General features: G+C 41.8%; 1 protein-coding gene across 1 annotated transcript in view; it reads right to left on the bottom strand.

The window, feature by feature from the left end:
* Positions 1-23,691, bottom strand: part of COLEC12 (collectin subfamily member 12) — a 99,554-nt gene that overhangs the window by 21,505 nt on the left and 54,358 nt on the right. The window lies entirely within an intron of this gene.

Genomic DNA, 23,691 nt, shown 5'->3' with positions numbered 1-23,691 from the left:
ACAAGGGAAAAGGACACATTGCTGGTTTTATCTTCCCTTTTCCTCTCCTCTGTGTTCTAACAAACAAAATATTTATGTAAGCAGATGATAAATGGGTGTCCCTCTGCCTATCCTTCCAGGATAACCTCCGCAGTGGTTAAAGCATCAGCTCTGTGATACAGTCACTTTGGGTTTTAGGCTGTGGAAAAGAAGTAGGTTCTTTGCTGGAAAAACTGGAGCCTTCCTGGGAGACTGGACTATTTTTCAACTCTGTTAGCAAGACTGTGATGAGCTTTGGAAATCAAATGTTTATCAGCATATCCTCTGTCAGGCATCACACCATGGCAGCTCTTTCTCAGCATTCAGTCAGCCGGCAGAGGCAACATGAGACAGTAGATGCTCTGGCAGAAGGAAAATACAGAAATAAAATAGCATTGTGGAAGTGTGATAGGGGTACAGGCCCTGCCTTGCAACCGTTACCACAAATGCCTGCTATGTGAACACTTTCTTTCCATAATGAGATTTATTTTGATTTTCATTTTTATTTTTGGAGTGTGCTATTTTCAAAGAGAACAAGGGCTGTTACGCTGGTAAAGCTAGTGGCAGATCCATACCAGCAGAAGAGTGCTGGTGAATTTTTCCTTGTAGACATGATTAAGAAAAAGGGCCTCAAACCAATGGCAGAAAACAAACCCTTACTATTCTAAATTCGAGCTTTTTGCAGAATGTTCTGATATCTTTAAGTATATCATGGAGCTAATACTCCTCTTTTCTTAATGTATTCTTCAGAAACAGGTTGAGAGTTTTGGAGGCATTAAGTTACCAAGAAATTCGGGAGAAACATGAATGTGTAAAAACATGCAAAATGCACCGAAATGGAAGGGCTGGATTTAGTCCTCCTTATGACATGCATTAATAGGCCAGGATAAATGCAGCTCTCTGTGTCTGTCAAAATATGCATCTCTTTGATATTTTACTCTATTTGTGAACTATTAGGGGAGTCCCACAGGAAAGCTTTAAGTTCTAATAAATTCTGTGTACCAGATTACTTAACTAATCAAGACTTGCTCTGTAGCTTTTTATGAGTAACTTATATTTCCCCCGAGGCCTAGCCCACAGCTGATTTTACTTTTCCCAGCTCATGCCCCTCTGCAGAGCTGTTTTTATTTTGTGTTTCTGAAGAGAAAAGCACAGGCCTCTTCCCCTCGGCTCACTGAGGACTGGTGACCGACACAGCACGTTACGTCAACCTATTTCTCTCAAAGAATAGCATCTACTGACTTCCTCGGGCCTGCGGTACGTGAAGGAGGGATGAACAAACTGGAGCAACTCAGGCGGAGGATTTGCGTATGGTTTATTTGACTAGGCCTTTTTCTCAATTCCCTTTGCACATATACCAGCCACGGAAAGGCAGAAATGCCTCTCTCACAGGTCAGCCTGCTTTCCACATTACGTTATCTCATATTTCCTAAACCTTTCAGCTGTGACGCCACGTTCTGCTGCCATGTGACGAATGCGATGTCATAGATTTGGGTTACTTGAGGTTTTGGCATAAGGCTAGTTGGGAACAATTGGTTCTCTTTTTCAGGAATGGTAGGGGAAAGTAAGACAAAGCCACAGAGGAGGAACTGGAGGGGAAAAGCTTCACTCCTCCCTGTGAGGTTGAGAAGGAGAGGAGCTGGTGCCCACACGGGCAGTTGGAGAGCCCATTTATCACTGCTTGGACTTGGAAGATTGGTAACTCCTGAAAAAGAAAAGTGAGGAGTCCATAATTTGATAGTCTAGTTTGCTTATGGGTTCTGGTGTGTTATCTGGTTTTCTTTGTCTGCTTGATAGTCTCAAGGACTTTGCAAGTGGGGAAGCTCTGCTTGCTGAAAAAGCCGAAGAAGGAAAGAACAATTTTCTAAAGTTTTGCAGTAAACAAAGTAAAGGATCACCATTTTGCTGTTAGATGGTACTAATGGGCTCATTGAGGGTTGTGTACTGTTGAATGCAAGGTTCCTCCTCTGAAGGGTTTAAAATTCATATTCCCAAACTCTAAGTCTTTGAACATCCCACATATCAAAAAACACTGGAAGCTTGCAGCACAAAGCACATCAGATTCACCTTCTAAGCTGTACACATAACAGAAAGCTTGATCCTCACTATTTCAATGTTAATGGAAGCAGGATCAAATCCATAACTGGGAAGACTGACAGACTGCAGAGGTACAAAGCCCCGAGAGAGGCAGAAATCAAAACAAAACCTTTGACAGCGACTGCACGTAGAAAAGTTTCACTTGATGGCAGTCTCATATTAAGATTACTCATTTTATGACATGACCTGCTTTCTGTCACTGTACTCCAGCTTCCTGGGTAGTACAATGAGCTGAAGCAGTGCTGATGTCATTGGATATATTGCAGTCCCGCACCTAGTATCGTGCATGCTCCACTACATCATAAAGATCTTGTTTCCCTTGTCTCAGTCCTCTCTATTGCTGGTTCAATAAAAGAGCACCTTGGCTTTTTTGGAACTTTTACTTTCAGCGTATTTCAAACAGACAGCAGAACAGCACCCCAACAAAAGCCAGATCTTTCCATCCCTTAGCAATCCAGCGCTGTTGGTATCAATAACATAAACACCATGTACTAAAGTGATCACGCAGGCTACAGCGATTCCATTAACTGATCGGGGCTGGAACAGCGTATAGCAGTGCCTGCTGGTGCTTTCTGCCTGTCAGCTTAAAACTGCGTTTGACTGTCAGCGAACCCCCCAACCCTCATCTAATGTGCCCCAGGTCCAGGACTGCAGTGAAAAGCCAGGGAGCTCTGACAGGCTCCGTTGTTGTCCTTTCACTAGAGACGGACACAGTCAAGTCTTCTAGAGCCATTACATGTACTCTTTATTGCAAACACATAGCCCTTAACACTGCTGCTAATCCCAGTTGACTTTATAGTTTGCTAAACATATAAAAATTACTGAAGATAGAGGTACCTTGAAGAAAAGTTTTGGAAGACTCTTTCTGATGTCTTTTTGTGCAGTCAAACAAAAGAGACTGTGAGTAAAGATAAAAGCCAGGAGTGCAACCCTCTCTGTATAGGGATGAATTATAACGCAATCAGGGCTCCACTTCCTCCCCAAGCAAGGAACCTGGCTTCAACTTGCCCAATTGTTCTTCCCTGCTCCCTGGTTTAGGACCAATCCCAAATAAGATTGTTCCGATACAGGAGAAACATTTAGTCCAAACTCTCAGGACACTCTTTTATTTATTGAAGGGTTGCTCTGAAAAGACACAATAGCCAAAACATTATACTAGAACAGATGGGAGGTGGTATGAAATGTTCACTGTGATTACACAACACCTAGCAGGTTGGCATAAAAGTATTCAGGTTTATCACAAAAGCTCAGAGCCAAGTCTTGAAGCAAGCCACACTTGGGCTTTAATGTGACAAAATTTCCACCAGAATCAATTGCACTTCTACCCACTTGACTGCTCGTTTTCATGGCTCGCTCATAATGTTGTGTTCTTCCAGGAGATGTGTAACATCTCATCCAGAAAGCCATACAGTAAATGTACATGGAGAGATTCTGCATGCCCATCCCATTGCTAGAACATACATAAAACCTCCAAAACTGGGTTCTTGGCTCCAGTCTGCTCTTCTCGGTTTCTTGTCATTGCTTCTATCCCAGCATACTCCTCTCTGTGTCCCGTACACGTGGTTTTAATGCTGGTCTGCTCCCAGACATTTGTCACTAACTTCAAAACCCAGGGAGCCAAGGTCACTTCCGCACGATGTGCATTTCTCACCGCTGATTTGATCAACGTTTAATAAATATCAGATGGGACATGATGTGCCTTGTTTCGCTGGACACATGCTTTTTTCCATTCCCTTCCCTGACTTATTTTAATAAGATCTCTGGTTTTTCTATCTCACTGTTGGGAAGACATCTGGCCAAACAGACAGCGACCCAGTACAAAGAGATCCTGCTGGCTCACATGCTTTGGGGACCCCCTTCTCTGCAAACCAAGATGGTCACAAAAAAATATGCAAGTGAGACATCCCCCTGTTACCAGGCTTTGTAGTATTTGTTTTTATAGCATTGCATTCCAGTGACTGAAGACTTTGTTCTCACGCAGGGGGTATACATCTGCAGATGCCTTTTGGGCTCCAGATAAGCAGAGGTTTTGCTGGGGGAGGGGCTTTTTGTTTATTTGCTTTTATTTTTTTTATTGTTGTTGTTCTGTGTTTTTTAATGGGAGACCAAATATCTTTGCTCTTTGACATGCAGCAGCTACCTTGTAAAATACCTAACTCCTCAGCTATATTGTGCTTCAGAAGCACGTCTCTGAACACTTGAGGATGATATGCACACACATTTTCTTGCTGAATAATTCTTTTAAAAGTCTTTTCCTCTGTGTTCTTTTCTTGGCTCTTGCTGCAGGATCTTAGGTGGCCCCATAATATTTCTGCTAGCAGATCAGTTTTGACAAAGATGCAAGGTTCCCTTTGCAACCCTGACAAAAAATGTGCTGATAAGATGATTGAAGAAATGCAGTACAGGAAACGAAAATATGTACATTAGTTAGGAGGGGTTTTCCCCAGTGTGATTCATTGTGAAGAGATAACATCCCTTGCAGTTCGGAAGGAAGACTTCAAGCCTGGTTCACAGCCTCCAAATGATAAATTTCTCCAGGATAATGTTTTCAAAACTGATGAGCAGTATATCTAGGAGCTGTATTTAAAGGGCTCTGAATAAACTATTGAGTACATACAACATGTAGGTAAGAACCAAATACTGAGAGGCACTTAACAGGCTCCCAGTGGGTGCTGAACTCACTAGTAAAAGTAGATGATCCCAGGAGAAACTTATCTCTAGGTTTAGATAACTGAAACTCTTAAAAACTGGCTATAAGTGTTTAAATTCACATACCTAAGTGCAAAAAGGAGGTTTTTTTGTTGTTGTTGTTTTTACAAATAAGCATGATTAGACATTAGGAAAAGAAACCTATCTTACAGGACTGAGAGAATTTTAAAATTCTGTCATTTGAGTGAACACACACACACATATATATATAACGTAAGTATATATACTTACACACTCTTATGTTCACATACATACATACATGTGCATGTATATGTTTTTTAGAAAGAAGCTTTTGTACAGACACAACCTCAGCATACTACTTCAGCACACTCAAATGAAAAGCAGATACATCTTTGCCAACAATAAACCTCGTGTAGCTTTGAGATTACTGGATCAAGCCAGCCACAAAACTCAAACTGAAGTTTTTGTCTTCTTTTCTATGTGGTTTTACAGGTTATTAACCTACCCTTCATGGAAACAATTCCTGTGATCCTCCATGAATGGTTTAGCTGCAGTCAGCAAAACGGATGATTTGATGGCTCCATAGGACTAACTTACCTCAGAAAGCAGTAATTCTTTATAATGGTTATAAATGGCAAAAACTCAGACTGGTTCATAGTTCTTTTCTTCTCTTGTTCTGATTTTTTACACACACACACCTTTTTTTTTCTTTTCTTTTCTTTCTTTTTTCCTGAGTAAAAATCTCCTTCCCTTAGTTTGGAGTATGTCCTTGCACTATAAAGGCTATAATATAACTTGAGCTAAGTTCAAATAGACACCCTGTTTTTTCCCCCCTGTCTGATGGTCCATCCCCACACAACACCAGGTTATGGGATGGGGAGAGTTTAGCATGAGGCTGCTGCCCTGGTGAGCACAGCATGGACTGAGGATTCTCCAAGCAGCTGCCCCTTGACCGCATGGTGCCACTGCCCCTCTCTGTGACCTAAATGCTGCCTGACGACCCCATCCTAGGGGTACGTGTGGCTGAATGAGTAAACTTTGTGGTTATTGCAGGACAGGTCTGCAGGAGCCCTTAAGTTGCAAACCCATCTCTGGGGCTTTGCTGGAGAGAGCTATCAGCCAGCGAAACCAAGACTCTCAGTTTATTAGACACAGTAGGAGAGTAGTGAGACTACCAAATTGTCCCTGCTGCCACCCCCTGCCTCACTCCTTGCTCAGTCTCCTGCCATGATTTCCTTTCTGCTCGACCCTGAGGGGCCCATGGGTACCAGCCTTCCTCCCACATCTACAGTCTTCATGATGACAATGGTCCTGCTAGCCCAGGGGGTGCGGTGCTGGCTTGTGATCCAAGGTGGACGGGAGCGACCTGCTTGACTCCATGCTCAGATTTTTACTGTGCTATTGGTAAAAATATTCAGCACAAACATGCTGTCATTTGTTCTGGAACTCAGTAGTTTCGCTTCTGTTTTTCTAATCAAGTAGGGATAAAAGAAAGCTTTGTTTATTTTGGAAAGGTTTGTGGTTATTTACTAGGAAGCACTCAAAGCAGCTAAACTTGAAACCTAAGCGGTGGGTATGTACTCACCTCACTCGTGCCAGCTTTCCTGTGCCAGGTGGAAAATCATGAAATATGGCAGCAAGGCCGTGGCTGAAACAGCCACTTGATATTTCAAGTAAACACTGCAAGACACAGTGCCTCTTTCTTCATAAATTAATAAATCAACAGACCAACCCCAAACCACTCTGTCCTCACAGGTTTCTACAGGGTCTCGCACAACCTGATTGCATGAATAACCTCTGGAGGGAAAAAAAGCACACCTCCAAAGCCTGCTCTGTGAATGGGGGTTCATTTCTTGAAAGAGCTGTGCAATTCCTGCTGGCGACAATGATGATGGTTCCTCTGATTTTACCATGAGCTTCACACTGGGGTATTTTCTTTTTCACCTGAATGTCCCTTTCTTGCAGCTATATAGTGATGAGAGGCTTTCAGATTGCATCTTAGAACTGCGTGTTCTCAGACTTGTAAAAAAAAAAAAAAGAAAAGAAGTCTTTCTGTAAGGCTGAAGGCCAGAAGACAATAAAAGAATCCACCACTGACAGGGTTTTTTCATAATCTTACTCTCAAAGAGCCATCGTCACCACTGCGGGCGCAATGCTTGGGCTGGGGCCAGCAGGGCTCACCATGTCCCCTGAAACTGGAGGCAGACATGAGTGGGCAGTTTGTCCAAAAAGCCTGGGCTATTTCAGTGGAGATGAGGGGTTTTCTTCTCTTGGACGACTTGGAAAGCCCCCAGCTGTGATGATGTGCAGGTTGCAGCCTGAAATTCTGCAGGCAGGAGAGGAAAAGTCTCCTCCATGAGACCGAGTCTGTCAGAGGTAGCAGCCGCTTCCCGTAAATCCATAATCCCACATCTGACATAATAAAGAGTCTCAGAGGGCCAACACTATTATCTCTGGAAAGCTTTCAGCCTAAGAAATACTTTATTCTATGTAATGTACACAAAGCCTTTCATTACAGGAGGGGAGAACCCTCATTTTCAGCCTGACCATCATTTCCCACTTATTTATATAACCCAGCCAGCATTTTCTCTCTGGCTTTGTTCCTCTTCACAGCAGACCAGAGATTCACAATGAATTGTCAAAAATCCTAATTATACACTTCAACAACCATCACCATTTAATTATATACCATTACTAAACAATGTCCTACTGTGATTAAACACCAAATATCTTAATTGAAAGGATACAAAAAGCCCAACCACAACACAGGATGAACAAAGACTGCTGAATATCTGAACTGTATGTTATGCAAATATTATGAGCAGAACTGAAAAACTAGCATGGTAGATTTTAAGAACAATCACAGATTTGCAGTAGTTTAAGGTCCAGCCATAGCAATGTGGTAAAGATATCACACTACCAGAGGGTCCAACATCCCGTAGACTACTAGATTTAAAGACATATCTAGAGCTTAACTCAAACCAGAACAAAAACCAGTAAGTGATTTTGCTTTTAAATAACTGTCTGGAACAAGAGAGATGTGTCTGCCCTCAGTTAATGAAAATCAAGCAGGAGATCACTCAGCGCATGCCTCTGGAACTAACCCCAAAAATCTAATTAAGCTTTGCAGAAAATGATATAAAAACTAGAACAGTTAAAAGAAGATAAAAATAATGTGTGAATTAAAGACCTGTTCAATGACAGGAAGACAGCTACAATACACCACAGCAAAAAGCCTTTCTCAAACTATAGCCCAAACAAGAGAGTTTTAGACTGACTCGTAAGAAGATATAGAACCAGAGCTATAGGGAGATCAAAGCCAGATCTTTGGCTTGTTCAATAGTCTCCTAAGACAATCTGAGGATATTCCATCCACTGAGTTAATTAAAACTAGACTGAACAAAGACTTAGCAAAGTCACAGAAGGGATGTGTCCTTCAGAGTTACAGCATTTAGCCAGATGGCAAAGTAATGCCATTTCTGTCTACATCTGGGCCCTCTGTTCTTAACTGAGCAAGCTTCCTTATGAAACTTAGCTCCTAATTAAGGTGGTATAATTTGATGATTAATGCACATAGTTTTTAGCCTTAATTCAAATTACATTAGACTGAAAGGAGGAAACAAGGTAACAGACTCTACGTATATATTTTCCCTAATATTCTGTATTTTTATAACACAGCATTTAGGTGTTAGTAACTCTAGTAATGATGTTACATTAACTGGTAGGTGGAAAAAAATAACAACTCTGTGATTTGTGGCTGTTAAGATAAATTTCTTTAAGAGGGCAACACAATCTCGGTTGGGGCTGCAAATGTGGTTTGTCATTTTGTGGTGAAGTCAGCCAAAGCACAGGTGCAAAACACATTCTCTTCGCAGGAAGCTTCCACTGTTGGTTTTGCTAACTGCAACTGTTATCATCATTTTGAGGACAATGCTAAAGAGTGATAGGTCGAATCACTGTTTTACAGTCCAAAGAAGAGCCTGCCTTCTCCAAATGAACACTCCAGTCATACGTGACGAGGCAACAGCTCTGTATTCACCGACGCTGCCACACACACTATTCCAGCTATCTACAGAAATTAAACTTCTTTATGTGCCTGCACAAGTCAAATGGGAATACTTGGAGCCCATCTGTTCTGTGAAAGTTTCTACGAGCGTGTGCATATGCACATGTGCACTTCTAATGCCGTCGCGGCAGGTCGTTCATTCAAGTGTATTATAAAATCCCATGTGTCTCTGTAAAGCGCTTTTAAACTCCTGCAACACATATGAATCTAAACCAATTTTCACTAGGCAGGAAGAAGCACGCTGGTTGCCCTTCTCATTCATCAAGCTTTTTTCTCTTCTCCGCTACCTGCTGGAGCAGAACGAAATAGAGTTTCAACTATACTTGATGTCATAAAAATATATTTCTCTTTTTCCATTATGGAAAATACAGAGCTGCTTTTGATGAGGCTTTCAGGAGGAAAAAAAATAATTGCCTGCAGGCTATGAACAAGTATATCCAACTTCATGCAGAAAAGCAAAAGTTTGAGAAAGTTATAAAGACTGTGATTAGTTAGCACCAAATTGCAGATATATCTGTATCTACAAATACACATGTTGTTCCATGTTCCAACTGGAATTTGAACAGAAGTGAAAAAAAGTTAATCAAATGTCTCAAGTTGATATGCAGGCCTTTATCCAGCCTTCGCCGGACCTAGTGGCAGGGCTTCTTTTGCCTTCATTAGGAAGCATCCTCTACTACAGGAATTGCCTCTTTCCGACTAAAAAGTCTGTCTGAGGACATTATTTGGAAGACTTAGGTGCAGGTAAAAAATGAGGTGAAGGCGTTCCTATTGGTGCTGGCTACTTAACAGTGAAACAAGCCCCTAAGGAGAATGTGACCAGGCAGCTGGTCTTGGGCCCCAAAAACAGAGAGGGCCATGAGGAAGAACACAGTAGGACCTCATAGAGAGATGTGGTGCAGAAAACACATCACGTTTATGGACACATGCTCTACTGGTTTATTTAATTCCGGACGTGAATGTAAATTGCCACTTCTGACTGACCTTTTCCACGAAAATATCAAGACTGCATGGCTGAAGTACCTGAATGGAGAAGAAAGGGTGCCTGCAGGCACTGCGTTGAACACAGCTTGCGGTCACAAATCCACTGACTGTAAATTCATACCTCATCTCCTAAGGCTATGTTCAACTACAGGAGTGAGATTATGTCCAGGCACAAACAGTGCTCCTCTGGAATGGTGCTGCCTTACTCCTCTCATCTGAATCGAGAACACGGTGTTAAATCACGTCCAAAGGCAAGGGGCTGACGGGTAGGATTTATTTTTCATCTTACTGTTCTTCTAAAGCCACCTAAGGTATGGCTTTTTCTTCAGAAATATTGCAGTCTTGATAGCAGAGACAATAAAACCTGTTTCCACCTCCAACCTAACCAACCTCCCCCAACCAACCTCAGTCTCTACCTCCTTTTCCTGAATCTTATCTTTTCAAAAGATGTGTTTTCCTCCATAAAGCTAGATTTCTGGGCTAAAATGAAGGACTGTGACCCATTTCAGCTACCACCTTTCAGTTTTCTCATTCACCTCCCTCCTTGTTCCCCCTCTCCTGTCTTCTCCGTGCCCTGCACTGTCTCCAGCTCCTGAGCTCTCCCCATGTCCTGGCTCATTGAATTTCACCAGCATCCAATTTCCTGGATAAAAAGCAGACTAAGAGTGAATTCCTCATGTGATCAGAACATTTTTCACAGTTGAGCCAATGTGCAATGGCTGTGCAATGTAAGGAGCAACAGCCCTGATAAATGGGGTGTTTCCACCTAATACCATCACAGTTCCCGTGATTTATCCCTGCTTAGTGTTCTTCTCTGCATTTAGAGAGGAAAATTTGTTCTTCCATACATTACAATAACTTCCTGCACAAAGGTAGTGCAGGATTAGCAAGGCTGATAAATGCAATTCTTGTTTTCCCTCCTAATAAAGAAACAAGCAAATTTACACTGTCTTGACAGTCACTGAAAATAGAATAATTAAATTTGCTCATTCCAAGTGAGGAAAAGCTACGTCAAATGGCATCCAGAGCACTGTAGCTGCAGACAAAGTAAGTGGTTAGCCAGGAGTACAAGGAACATACTACCCATCCATGTAGCACCAATGTACCGCCTTCCTAATGCCAATGCAGTCACCACATTAAAGAGCTGAAAACTCTACTGCAAACACAGAAACACAAAAGTTGACCAATCCATCAGAAGCATTAACCTACTAAATCTGCTCTGTGCATGCCTGCCTTGTAACAACCTGCCATTTTTAGGTATCGTGGGAAATTTGTTAGACCACCCCCAACAAACCAGTAGACATGTTGCTATAGTAACAATAATAATAGCAATAATAATACCTGCAATAATAATAATCTTCCTGAAACATATACCCCTTGCTGAATTTGCTAAAAAGAACATCTTTAATCCTTTGCTAGGGAGCTTATGAAATCATGGAAAACTAAGTATTTGCAAAATATTCTGAATGGAGCCAGGGAATTTTAGGGTCTCTGGCTTCAGAGCAGCATGTAGGGGAGCGGCCATGGAAGCCGCTATGAGGCCATGGACTCCTGTGACTCCCACACCTGCAGACAGAGGCCTCAGGTGTTAACCAGGCATTTCAGGCTCATTGCTACGGAATCAGGGAATTGAGGTTTATGGAGAAAGGCTTAAACTGAACCAAATGCTTTTCTTATTCAGAAGGACAAATACAGAAATTAGACTTTGCTACAAACTTTATGTGCTTTTGAGTTGAAATTGTAAGACTTGATTTTTTTTTCTCAGTTAATTGGCAAATATATATTAGAAGTTCTTGATAAATGTATAATCCTATACATTAAAGTAGAAAACAACAACAAAATAAAAACCCAAATCTTAGCCTGTGCTTCTGTGAAAGCAAGCCAAAGGCAAGTGAAAGCAACATTTACTTCTTTGGAAGGAAACAGTTCAGGCAAGAAGGAGAAAAGGAACGGAGTGAACTGAGAATGATGAGATGTGTACATTTTTTGATTCTGAAAAATTATTCTTCCTGAAGCTAGTGCCAAAGTCTTTTAGACTGCAAACCTAAATGTCTGCCTTATAACTTACTCATTGGTTTCCAGCGTTTTTCGATCATATGTTTCATCTTGTTATAGAATGTTGTACTCCTCAAATAATTGTTGTAATAATCAAGTTTCCCTATTTTGATATGATATACCACTGAAAATAGAAGGAAAATTGACCCTTTCTATACTTAGAAAGGTATCAAATTTGTACACAACTATGTCAAGCCTGAATTGGTTTTCAACTCTTATTTTTTTGCCAAACTCCAAGATTTATTATTCCTTCAAGCAAAAAGAGACTGAAGCAAATCTGGGGTCAATATTTAACTTCAGGGTCAATACATCCTGCTTTTTCACTCCAAAAGAAGTCAATATCTGATGTTATTTATGCCATACTCTGCAGCTGCTCTTTGGAACTCCAACAGAGAAATACATCGCACCCTTGACCCACACTCTTTCAACCTAAATGTGGAGACACTATAATTTATTTGCTCAATGCAAGTATCAAATGTTTTCAGCAGATCACTGCACTAAACACTCTTGTTTCTTATCATGATTGCACTTACACAAGTGTAACCTCTCTTGCTTCCACAGAGTTGCACACAATTTATAGCAGTGCAGGTGCATCACTCAAATCAGGGAGCTGGAAAATGGCTTTTCTTCCACACCAAGCTAAAAGTGTAGAACAAGATGAGCAGGTGAAGCAGCCAGACTGGCAACTCAGTGGAAACTCTGGAATAAAAAAATTAACACACAGCACTATAATCTATTTAAGAAAAGTCTGATGAACTTCAAAATAACTCTCCCTTGTGTCTTCAGAGTCCACAGACACTAAGTCCCTGTACTGCTCTAAGCCTTCTAAATAATAGGCTGAAAAATAATTTTCATGTTTAAAAGTGAAAGTATTTCTAAAAATATCTGTTTCTCAGCAGTTTTATTTGACTTTGAGCATTTACTTCTTGGCTGGTTCTTTGCATGCCAAGTTTCAACCCAATATTAATTTTTCCATGGCTGAACTATATACTCCTGAAAAGCAGAGCTGGAAATGTTGAAAGCCATAAACTATAGCTAAAGGCTCATGTCACAGACAAGATCATGAAAAGCAGAGCTTTCAGTGTGAGCAGAACCATTAGCGTGAATTTGATGAAAGCCGTATTTTGTTTGCTAAGCATGTGTCCCACATCACCTCCTTGTACTCTGACAATCTTACTCAAGCCTCCACAAAGAAGAAATGTTTGTTGTACACAGAAGATGTAGCCTTGTCACACAAGGGTATAATGGTTTTTACCACTCTGCTTGCTCTTGTTCTGCACTGCTGGCCTGATCCACAAGGAAAGTCGGAATCCTGTTTGCTCACGTGAAGGATGCATTCCTCTTTAAATAGCTTAAGTAAGACTTTCTTTAATGCTTGAAAACAAAAACTTTCAAAAATATTAAGGTGAATGAATGGATTCAGCTCCTTCATATCCTGTCACATGAATACTGTTGCTTACTGGCAAGATCAAAGGTAAAGTCTCTACAGTTTTACAAGATGAATGCAGTGTAATTAGAGCACACAGTTGTGCACACAATGCAAACGTAACAGATTAAACCACTTGATAAATATCCTGGTAGCTCTTGTGTCAAAAGATGAGAGAGGATACACCCAGTGAAGGCCCTACAATCCTGTAGAAATTTTAATGGTAGTACAATTTGTTAGGCAGGTTCTTCTCTCTTCCACTCCTAGTTTTATCGAGAGCTTTATTAAGCACAAGTTAAAGGCACTTACAGAAATTTCCTCTAGGTCTTTTGCCAAGGTGCATGAGCAACCTCAGGTCAGAATTTTGCTGTACATGGACAGGAGCCAGAGGACAGAAGAGCACTTTATTTTTAATCATTATTTCATTAGTTACTAAACTGCTTAGCTGCTCCATAATGTTTTGCACTGTCCGAAAACGGCATCCAGCTTTGTGGGAGATCCTTCTTTGGCCTCTCTCAGCTGTGGACACAAACTTGGTAAGGTTTCCAAAGGACCACAAAACTTAACACGTAACTAATGAGGCATACAGGGCAGCCATTCAAGCTAGCTGAACTGCGGGATAAGCTGGGACCACTTACAGAAAATGACTGTCTGCATGGCTAAAGTATGGTAGGAAAAAAAAGCATAAGCCTTGTGTGCTGCGTGTGCTTGGAGAGCAGTGCCTCCAAGAAGGATAATGACAGATGAGAAGACAAGAAAGCTAACAAATAGTTCCCACCACAGCTAACAAAGGATTCCCATCACAATGTTAGTGCAAAAGAGGGCAGATCCATCTTCCCGGCCTGCTGCAAGGAGCTGGAAGTCGGACAGGCCTTGGGGAACACAGCACTGATGGAGAGCCAACTTGACACAGGGACCCCAAAAGCCTGACCCATTGCTGCAGCTCTCCAGGCTTTTCCTGCTGGAGACAACACCTGCAGCCGGGACAGCTTTGGTGGCTGTGGGCCAGGCACATTGTGCATAGGCCATGAGAAAAGGCCTGCTGCAGTTGGTGGCCAAAGGCAGCTCCTGGTGTGGTCAGGAGCCTCCAGAGCTGCAAGCTCCAAGGCAGCACATATGGGAGGGGGCTGCCATCGAGCCATGGATGCCCATGATCCCTACATCCATAGGATGGAGTCTCAAAGTCTTACTTGCCATTACCTTGCTACGAGTCTTATCAGGGGAACAGGGTTTGCAGTGAGAAGCTTGAGTTGATCCAAATGCCTTTCCTGCTCAGAAGAAAACATTAAATGAAAAAATAAAAGGATTTGGCTGCAGACTCTGGGTGCTTTAATGAAGTGCTGGCACTAAAGGGCACTTCTGTGAAGAGAAGGCATAACATGAACCCCTGGCTACATGCTGGAGGTAAAAAGATGCCGGTTGGAAATGAAGCAAAAATTCAGGCAGTGGGGGCGATTACAACTGGAACAAATTACCATCGCTGGGGATTCCCTGTATTTTAATGTCTTTAGATCAAGCCTGTCTCCTCATTTAAAAGATATGCTTTAGCCAAAAAACAATTCATTGGACTTAGTACAGAAGTAACTGGATATGATTGTACGGCCTATCATACACAAGAGGTCAGAGCAGTTAAGTGCTTTGGCTCTAATCCCTACAAATGGAAATAGGTGTGCCTTTGCTTTGGCCTGCTGCACAGAAAGCTTATGTATTTAGGGGAAATCAGTGGTGCTGACAAGGCGTCTCACTGCCCTGAGGGGGACGTGCCCTTGCATATAACTTAGCCCAGAATGAAAACGGGGAGCGAGCAGATAACCCTCCCAGATGTTTTATGGCACTGGATGGTGAGAGCAGATGATACGGGTCAGCGTAGCTCTGTATGCTGGAACACCACAGCATTTTTTTTTTCTTATAAAGCATGTGGGAAGTCTGTTTGATGAAGAAACAAAAGAATGTGAATCAAAAAGAATAAAGGCTGGAAGCTAATTAAAAGCCTTTTAGCTATTAGTACAATGGGAGAAACTCCCTGGGAACAGTCCATTATGTTGAATCATGGGCCTGTGGTACTACCAGAAGATGTTGAGAGCTTTGGAGAGACATTTTTGGTCCCACTTGCTAAACACATTCCCTGTTATTTTGCCCTGAGAGTGGGCACTCTTTTCAGCGTGAGACCTGGCCATTCTCAGGCAGGGTCTCCAGTCACACAGGTAACTGGTGGGACAACAACCAAAGCAAGTATGTGTCTCTTAGCTAGTGGTGGAAGGACACACTTGTGATCTTTGCTCTTCTTTATTTTTATTCATTTATTTATTTTTAAAATAAATGTACAGAATCCAAGTCCTGAGGCTGACCCTTCCAGTCTGCAGGAACTATTTCAGAGTAGCTCACCAAATTCTGGGGGGAAGCTCTTTCTATCAATGTGTAACTTCTTCCTCGAAAAGCACTCAAAGTATATAGAAAAATATGAAAGAAGAAGAATGTCTCAGTCAATTAATACAGAATGTGAAAAGACATAGTACTAAATCACACGTACCATGACTACAAAATTCAGTGAAAAGTTGCTGATAATGCTAGTGACTACTAAATGGCACAATATGGGAAGTAAAGATTTAGGACCAGGAAAGGAAACAGTAGCATCCTCTGGAAAACTGGAAAGTGCTAACTGCAGGCTTGTAGAAGCTATTTACTGAAGTACTATTTAAGATTGAGTTCACCTGATATTCACAAGAAAACACTGCGATCCAGCCAGTCCCTACAGTCCCTACCCCGAACGTAGTGCCTGCTGTATTTGCACCCCTTAGTTACAGCAATAAAAGTCAACGCTGCATTTCAGGACAATTTGATTACATCCAAAGAAGGCAGAATGAATGATACATTGAGTACTGGAAGATTTCTAGAACTACTGGGCAACTCATAGAATCACAGAATACCCTGAGTTGGAAGGGACCCACCATAAGGATCATCGCGTCCAACTCCTGGCACCACACAGGTCTACCCAAAATTTTAGACCACGTGACTAAGTGCACAGTCCAAATGCTTCTTAAATTCAGACAGGCTTGGTGCAGTGACTACTTCGCTGGGGAGCCTGTTCCAGTGTGTGACCACTCTCTTGGTGAAGAACCTCTTCAACTGTGCACAAAGGCTTGAGCACTGAACCTGTTTTGTTGCAAACTTTCCGTCGGGATGGTTCCCTCAACTTGCAAGGAGAACAGAGACTGATGAGGTTTCTTGTCAGCTTTTCACGGTGCAATGAGTACTCTGTGCACTGGCCTTTCACAGTCAAGAAAAGTGCCTCCCTGTGAGCTGCAACTTTCATTATTCACCATGTTTGCCACAGGCAGGGGAGTTCACATTTATGCTGAGTTTTTTGGCAGCCTGTAGATGTACTACTGGTTTTTGCACCATTTTGGTCTAGTAGGCATCAGAATGTGGCAAGCTGAGCGCCCACTGCAGACAAATGGATCATATAGTTTGTATGACACCTACTGACCGATAAAATGACATTGTAATACTGAAGGTGCCTTAAATTAACAGAGTGGCATTTCAACAGGGCTGTTTAATGTGTTGCAAAACAAAATACCAAGGGCCTGTGACTTCTTAAGTTATCTGAATAGTACCTGGCAACCTTACAAAGCAGAAAACATTGCCTTGAATTTTCATTAAGTCTTAGTGTTCGGATTCATTGCCAGTTCCCATTGGCTTACTCCATCTTCAAGCTAAGTCTCAGATTAATCTGTTTTACTTTCTTATAGTAGCAAGGCCAAATTCTATTTGTACTTGCTCCATGGAGATTCACAGAGTCATTACCATCTCACAGATAAAACAAACCAAAATTTGGCATGCTGATTGCTGCCCATTCCCTGCTTTTCAGCTCTTTTTTTTTGAAAAAGAGGATGGACCGTCCTTCAGTTTTGTAGGACACAGAATGCTACAAAACATGTGGCTTCTAAAATTTGTATTTTCACTTTGCTTGATCAAGACTCTTTTTGGTGAATGTATATTTATTTAAACAGACTGAATTTGTTTAGCAGCTATTGGAGGCTGAAACTCAGCTCTAAAATACTATTATAATGAATTAGGATAACTTTCTGTACTGTAAATTCACCTTGTAAATCAAGTCTGGTATTCATATGGCCTTGCAGATGTGCCAACTCACTTGCAGCTGTAGGCACTCAGAAATCTACAGAATTTGTCCCTAACTCTGCAATTGTTTGATAACACAATTAAAGTATTATGACTGTCAAGTGAACAGATTATTTAAAGATGTTTTGTAATATAGAGTTTCAGGCTATCTAGCATAAAACGTCATCATTGGTAGAAATGACGAGAAGGTGGAAATTAGTGGGTATTCTATTTCTGACCTTACTGCAGTTTTTCAGGTCTACCTTCCTCTGCCTCTACATGCTAGTTAGCAAAGCAAACATTTCTTCAGTATGACATGCCATTCAGATCTACTTGGAATATGAAAAGGGGATGCTCTTGTGCCACAAGAACGTAAAGCACTTCCAGGTTCAGGAGAGATACCGAAGAAACAGCCTGCATTTAAAATTTACCTGGGAACTCCTAGTGATTTTGGGACCATTCAACAAAGAAACAGTCTAACATTAAATACATGAGTAGGAGGTTAACTGAAGTTGCTGGTGGTTCAGCTCTTTTAAAAATCGTTCTTATTACTATTTAGTTAGTTCCTTCATAGCCAAGGTCTCTGTTTTTAAGACTATGGATTAATCCCACTTTCTTACTTATTTCTGTCAATCAAAAAGTGACTGGAGTTCCTGATTTTGGCTGAGCAGGCAGAGCGAAACAACAGCTCTAGAAAAAGAAACCTATGAACTCGGTACAAACACTGAATTCATGGGAAAATCTATGATTCAATCACTGCAGAACTGAACAGAGAATAAATATTTTTTTCTATAATTTTAACATTTTTCTAACTAAAAATTCTTTACTTTAGTCACAAAAATTTTGCCCCAAATTTAGATATTTAGCATAAGCCAATTTTCTACCCTAAAATATGTTACATTGATCAGATCTGCAGTATTCTGCTACATTTGATAGACGATTTTTAAGTGTACTTTTCTGTATTTACTCCTTTGACTTTAAATACAGACTGACTATCTTCCCTAAACAGCACAGGAACAAAAATAAACCAACAAATAGAAAAATAGACCCACAGCAGGTAGAGTTTGAAACACCTGGTCCCTCTACTGCAAGAGATACACCAAGCAAAGCCATAGCCACATGTTTTCTTGCAAATTCCTGCCTTTCTGAGCAAATTGTTTCTGCTGAACTGGATTCTCAACTCTTTTACATCCATACAAATCCAGAATGACTCCACAGTTGTAACTCTAGATCTAAATCTGTACAAGCAAAAACAGAACAGCACCTGAAGTATTTAAGATATTACTTGTTGAAATAAACTGTAGAAGCCGTGTCCAATAGCTCTGGTTGTGTATTTTAAGATATTTTCTGGGATGCCCAAACGGGCTTGGAAAGTGAAGAAAGGTCATTGATTCAGAACAAAAATAATGCTCAAAATCAGCTTCTCTCTTCTCAGGATCAAATCTTTCAGTAGCCCTTCCTGGTTCTCTGTCGAGGCAGCGCCTCCATCAACACCACTGGGGACTGTGCAAATGCACAAGATCTAGCCTGGGCCATAGGGAATAATACTATTAGGAGAATTACTGCAAAGTAAAGCTTCTCTGCTTGGTCACTGTGCACTGTGCATGATTGTAATGCCTCCTGTACTTCCTCCTTTATATGTCTTGTACATGAGAAAAATATAAAGGCTCACTTAACAGCTTCAGCAATGAACTGCATTCAGAATGCTTCATAATTAACAGCACGTCATTCAGTCAAGTGAGTATTTATGAGAGACTGAGGAATGGTGTGATCCCAGCTTTCATCCCTCCATCCTTACCTAGCTTTCCTGCTGCTCCAGTCCCCGGTCTCTCTTCTAATTTAGCTAGCCAGTTTGGTAGGTACTGGAGAAATGAGAACAAGACTCGGATAAATTAGCCCTCTGTAACCAGGCTTTGAATTTTAGCCAGAGGAGGTAAAAACTGAGTGACTGACATGGTGTCACTCACTGAATAGTCACTTCAGTCTACTTCACACATCCCTATCTTTTCCCTTACAAACATCCTGAGAGCTCTGCAGGTCTCTGACACTCCACTGACAGTACCTGTCACACAGCTAATTTCCCCCGTACGAACGTATAGACAGCTAGATGCTACACACCGCTTCTTTTGGTATCCTGCCTGCCTCTGCAGGACATTTCTCCTCTGCTCAGGAATTTCAGCTCTCTGTGTGATAGCTACAGCTTTGCACAACTCAAAATTAAAGCTGCCAGAAATCCCTCCTTATAGGTATCCACAAGAATGTGTTAATTTTCCATGTTGTTTCAAAGGGGAGCATATCAATGGCTCACTCCTTGCTGGTTTGTGAATAAATCCGAGGTTTTTAACTCAGGCTGAAGCTGTCATTAAGTCTTACAGGTTATTTCTTTAGAAGTTTCTACAATGTGCTTTCTCCACATTCTTTCTGCTAAAATTTTGGACCCCAGGTTGGCCACCTCTTGATTCAATGATTAAAATCCCCTTGACACCAGATTCTTTACATTGCTTTCTGACCTCCTCCAGCAGAGCACTGCAGCCGCTGCTAACTCCTTTTCCTCCATCTGACTCTCTTGCATTTCGTGCATTCCTCTGCTATGTGTCTATTCTTCTCACCTTCAATTCTCCACCTCCATAACACATAAATGGACCTATTGGTAGCTCCAGAGGTCTGTTTATACCCATCTTCTGACTCCTGAAGTCTCTCTTCTCAAACCCTGTTCTTTCTTCCCATCCTTTCCCTCGCAAAACTGCAGACATGCAGTGGGATGCTGGTTCTGCTCTCTGTCTCCTGGTCCTTGTGCACAGAGCCCCAGCCCTGCTCCATCACCTCCTGCTCTCTATTCCTCTGCAGGAGTCCCTGCTGCCATCGAGACCCAGCGGCTGCACTGCACACATGTCCGTGGCCTGGCTTTCTTCTGAGTTTTCTCTTGTGTCACGTACATCCCTGTGCTTAACCTGGAAGAAATTCTGGGCAGGGGCTCTACGGTCAACCTGGAACATGTTCCAGTTTGAATGGTGTAACCTCAAGTGCATTATGAATGACTTGGTGAATGCAGTATTACAGCTACTCTGCCTGGAGTCCTGGCAGTGAGGGCCTTTGAAATGTTGCAGAACAAAATTTGTAAGCAAAACAAAACAAAGCCCCAGACCCTCTAACATCTTTCCCTCTCGCCCCCTCAGCCCCCAGAAGAACAGGAGATAAATAATCCACCTATTTCCATGGCAACACCACCTCAACAAAGACTCAGAGGAATATATGCCGTTCCAAAATCACAGAACCAACTCTTGTATCATGTAAGACGTCTGTGACAGAAATAGATGTTGATGGTGTATCAAAAGACAGTTATCACTGCATTGAGAAACTCGTTGTCTGAGCATTACCATTATCTTTTGTATTAAGCTGGCAGCCCACCTGGCTGTTGAAAGAGGACACATCAAAGAGGTGCTGAGCCAGAAAAAGCCTGATGCAAAATCTGTATTCATCCTTACAGATGGCAATATAACCTCTAACAGGACTTGTGAGGATACGGACAATATGTCTGTACAGCATAAAATACCCAGCAACTGCCATGAACTTAGAAGGGTTCAACACAGCCTGCGGGTCTTGAATGTATGGTCAGGGAGAACCCCAGCAGAGGAGGTAAACTTAGGAAAATACATAGAGACAAATCTACAAAGCAATTGGGTTGTGGGGCAAATGATTTAACTTGGCCACTATTTTTTTTTAATATTGCTAACTAAATATAAAAACCAAAAGCCCAGTCATGTTGGAGAGAGATGACTGTGTTTCAGCAAGAGGATGGTCGCAGAGGGGGTAACCACCAGAGCCTGCCAGCAGGAACCCACTACTTGAGAACAAATGCAATGGCTGGATGTATAACCAAGATTTAGAGATGTGGTATAACTGTGTCTGGTGACGCTACTGAAATAATGTACGTCATTTTTGCATCCACTCATTGAAAACCTAAAATGCAGCAACAGCTTGAACAGTACAGGAGAAAGGATGATAAAAAAAATCCTTAAAACGAGGGACTGACCAGCCTCTTGTTATTCAGTTACTCAAAGATGAGGTTAAGGTGACATTCATGTTTTGTTCATAGATAAAACCCTTTCTAATAACACGGGGCTTTCTAGTAAACAAAGTCACAACAAGATCTAATGTAATGGGTGGAGAAGTTAAACGTTTTCCTAGCAGACACAAGCTGATGATTTTTATCAGAGATGATGATTAACAATGGGAAGCAGTGGAAAAGACATTTAATGGATTCTCTGTCACATTAAGTTTTAAAATTAAGACTGGATGTCTCTTAAAAGACATGCCCTACATCCAGAAATAAAAATTATGAGCATCATTCAGCAATTATTCTGTCTTCTGTTCTGCAAAAGGTCAGATGACATGGTCATAATGGTCCCCTCTGGTTGTAAAGTTATGAGCCTATGCATTTTTAAAGCACTCTAAGCTCTTGAAAACAGTTAATAGCAACAGACTATATGATTATAAAAATGAATCACTGTCTAGATGGAGAAAAGGGTATCTCACAACAGCTAGTAACCAGCTGCGACGCATATAGGAAATGGACTCAACTGCAAACAGCGAACATTCAGATGCCACATGGATGTTTGTACAAAAGACTCCCTGAGGACTCCTGAGCCTGAGCTCTGAGGCTCTTCTTTGGGAAGAAGAAGATCAGAAAGGAAACTATTAATACTGTATCATGCTTGTCCCCTTTGTGCATTTGAGGAGATTTTTATAAGAACTCAGCTTTCCTGTTGCACCAGTAGTCACCCTGGCTACCTCCCTCTCACTTTTAGTAACTGTGCTGGGACTGGTGCTGGCACAGCCCTGTGGGTCGGGCTGGTCACATTCAGACTGGCAGGACACACAGGACTCCAGTGTCACCACAACCCCACTGCGTGGGGTTTCCCAGCCTGAGGGCCCAGTTGGCTCCTTCCACATTCAAACCAGGGGCGAGCTCCTGCGCAGGCAACGTGTATCACCACCACTGTGGGGTTCAGCATTCAAAGAGCTGTGGATGCCCCATCCCTGAAGGTGTTCAAGACCAGGCTGGATGGGGCTTTGGGCAGCCTGGTCTGGTGGGAGGTGTCCCTGCCCATGGCAGGAGAGTTGGAACCAGGTGATCTTTAAGGTCCCTTCCAACCCAAACCATTCTGCGATCCTGTGACAGTGCGCTGATGTCACAGTACACAGGCAGCCATTGCTGGGCATAAAACCCATACCCACCAGGTCAGTGCAGTTCTGTCGGGAAATCCGGGACAAAGCAGAAACCGAAGAGGTAGACACCCATGTGTATAAGGCAACTGATGAGCCACAATACGGTTCCATGGTGTCTTTTCATTTCTAACACCCTCCCACCAAAAACAGGCAGGTAGAAACTTTTTTCTTCCTTTGGTATTTTAGGGAAATCTAAATGTTGTTGTTGTTGTTTTTTAAAGTATTGTAAGGCATCAGGGTACTCCATCTAGAAGGGAAATCCTAAAAAATGCACACAAAATTGCTTATTTAAAAATTCACCCTGAAAACTATTCTAGTATGTTTCAGAAGAGTCACTGTGGATAAGTGACTCTTTCCTTAGTGAACGGTCCACACTTTCTTTGAGCCTTGAATCAGCTTTTATTCCAGCTTTCAGTTTGCCAGGGATCCTTGCAACTGAGAAAAATATTGACATGTACCTTAGCTTTTTAAATAATGCCCACAATGCAATTTCTTTCTTTTACTTCATTTGTATATTATTAGCACAACTCCAGATCTCCCTGAGAAAGAGCAAGTGACCTGTTGGTAAGAGCCTTTAATTTGGGAGGCTCCAACAGATTTCCTCTGAGACCCTGCAAACACACCATCCTACAGGACTGCTGCTTCCACGTCTGTCCTGCTAACATGAAACACGGTGCTGAGAGCCCCACGTTAACACTGACCCCATCCCTGTGCTCACAGCATCACAGCAGTAACACTACTGAGTACCATCACTGCACCAGTATAGATGCGTTGTTCACATTGGTGTAACAGTTTTGGGTCCCACTGACTGGTGTGATGAAACACATCCTTCAGTGCTTAGGTACCATTTAAAAAAAACAAACAAACAAAACAACCAAATAAAAATCCTTATGCATATGTAAGTTTTGAGAAAGATTTTGGAAAGACACTAGCAAAATGTAAAATGCATTTAGAAAGTATACAAATTCCTAATCTTGCAAAATAAATTTCTAGTCTTTGTCTTCAGGTACAGACTCTCAGAAAGCTT

Source organism: Anser brachyrhynchus (assembly GCF_964034855.1).
Source record: "Anser brachyrhynchus genome assembly, chromosome: 2".
NCBI lineage: Eukaryota > Metazoa > Chordata > Aves > Anseriformes > Anatidae > Anser > Anser brachyrhynchus.
Note: the sequence above shows the minus strand (reverse complement) of the source record. Positions and strands in the feature narration are given on the sequence as shown.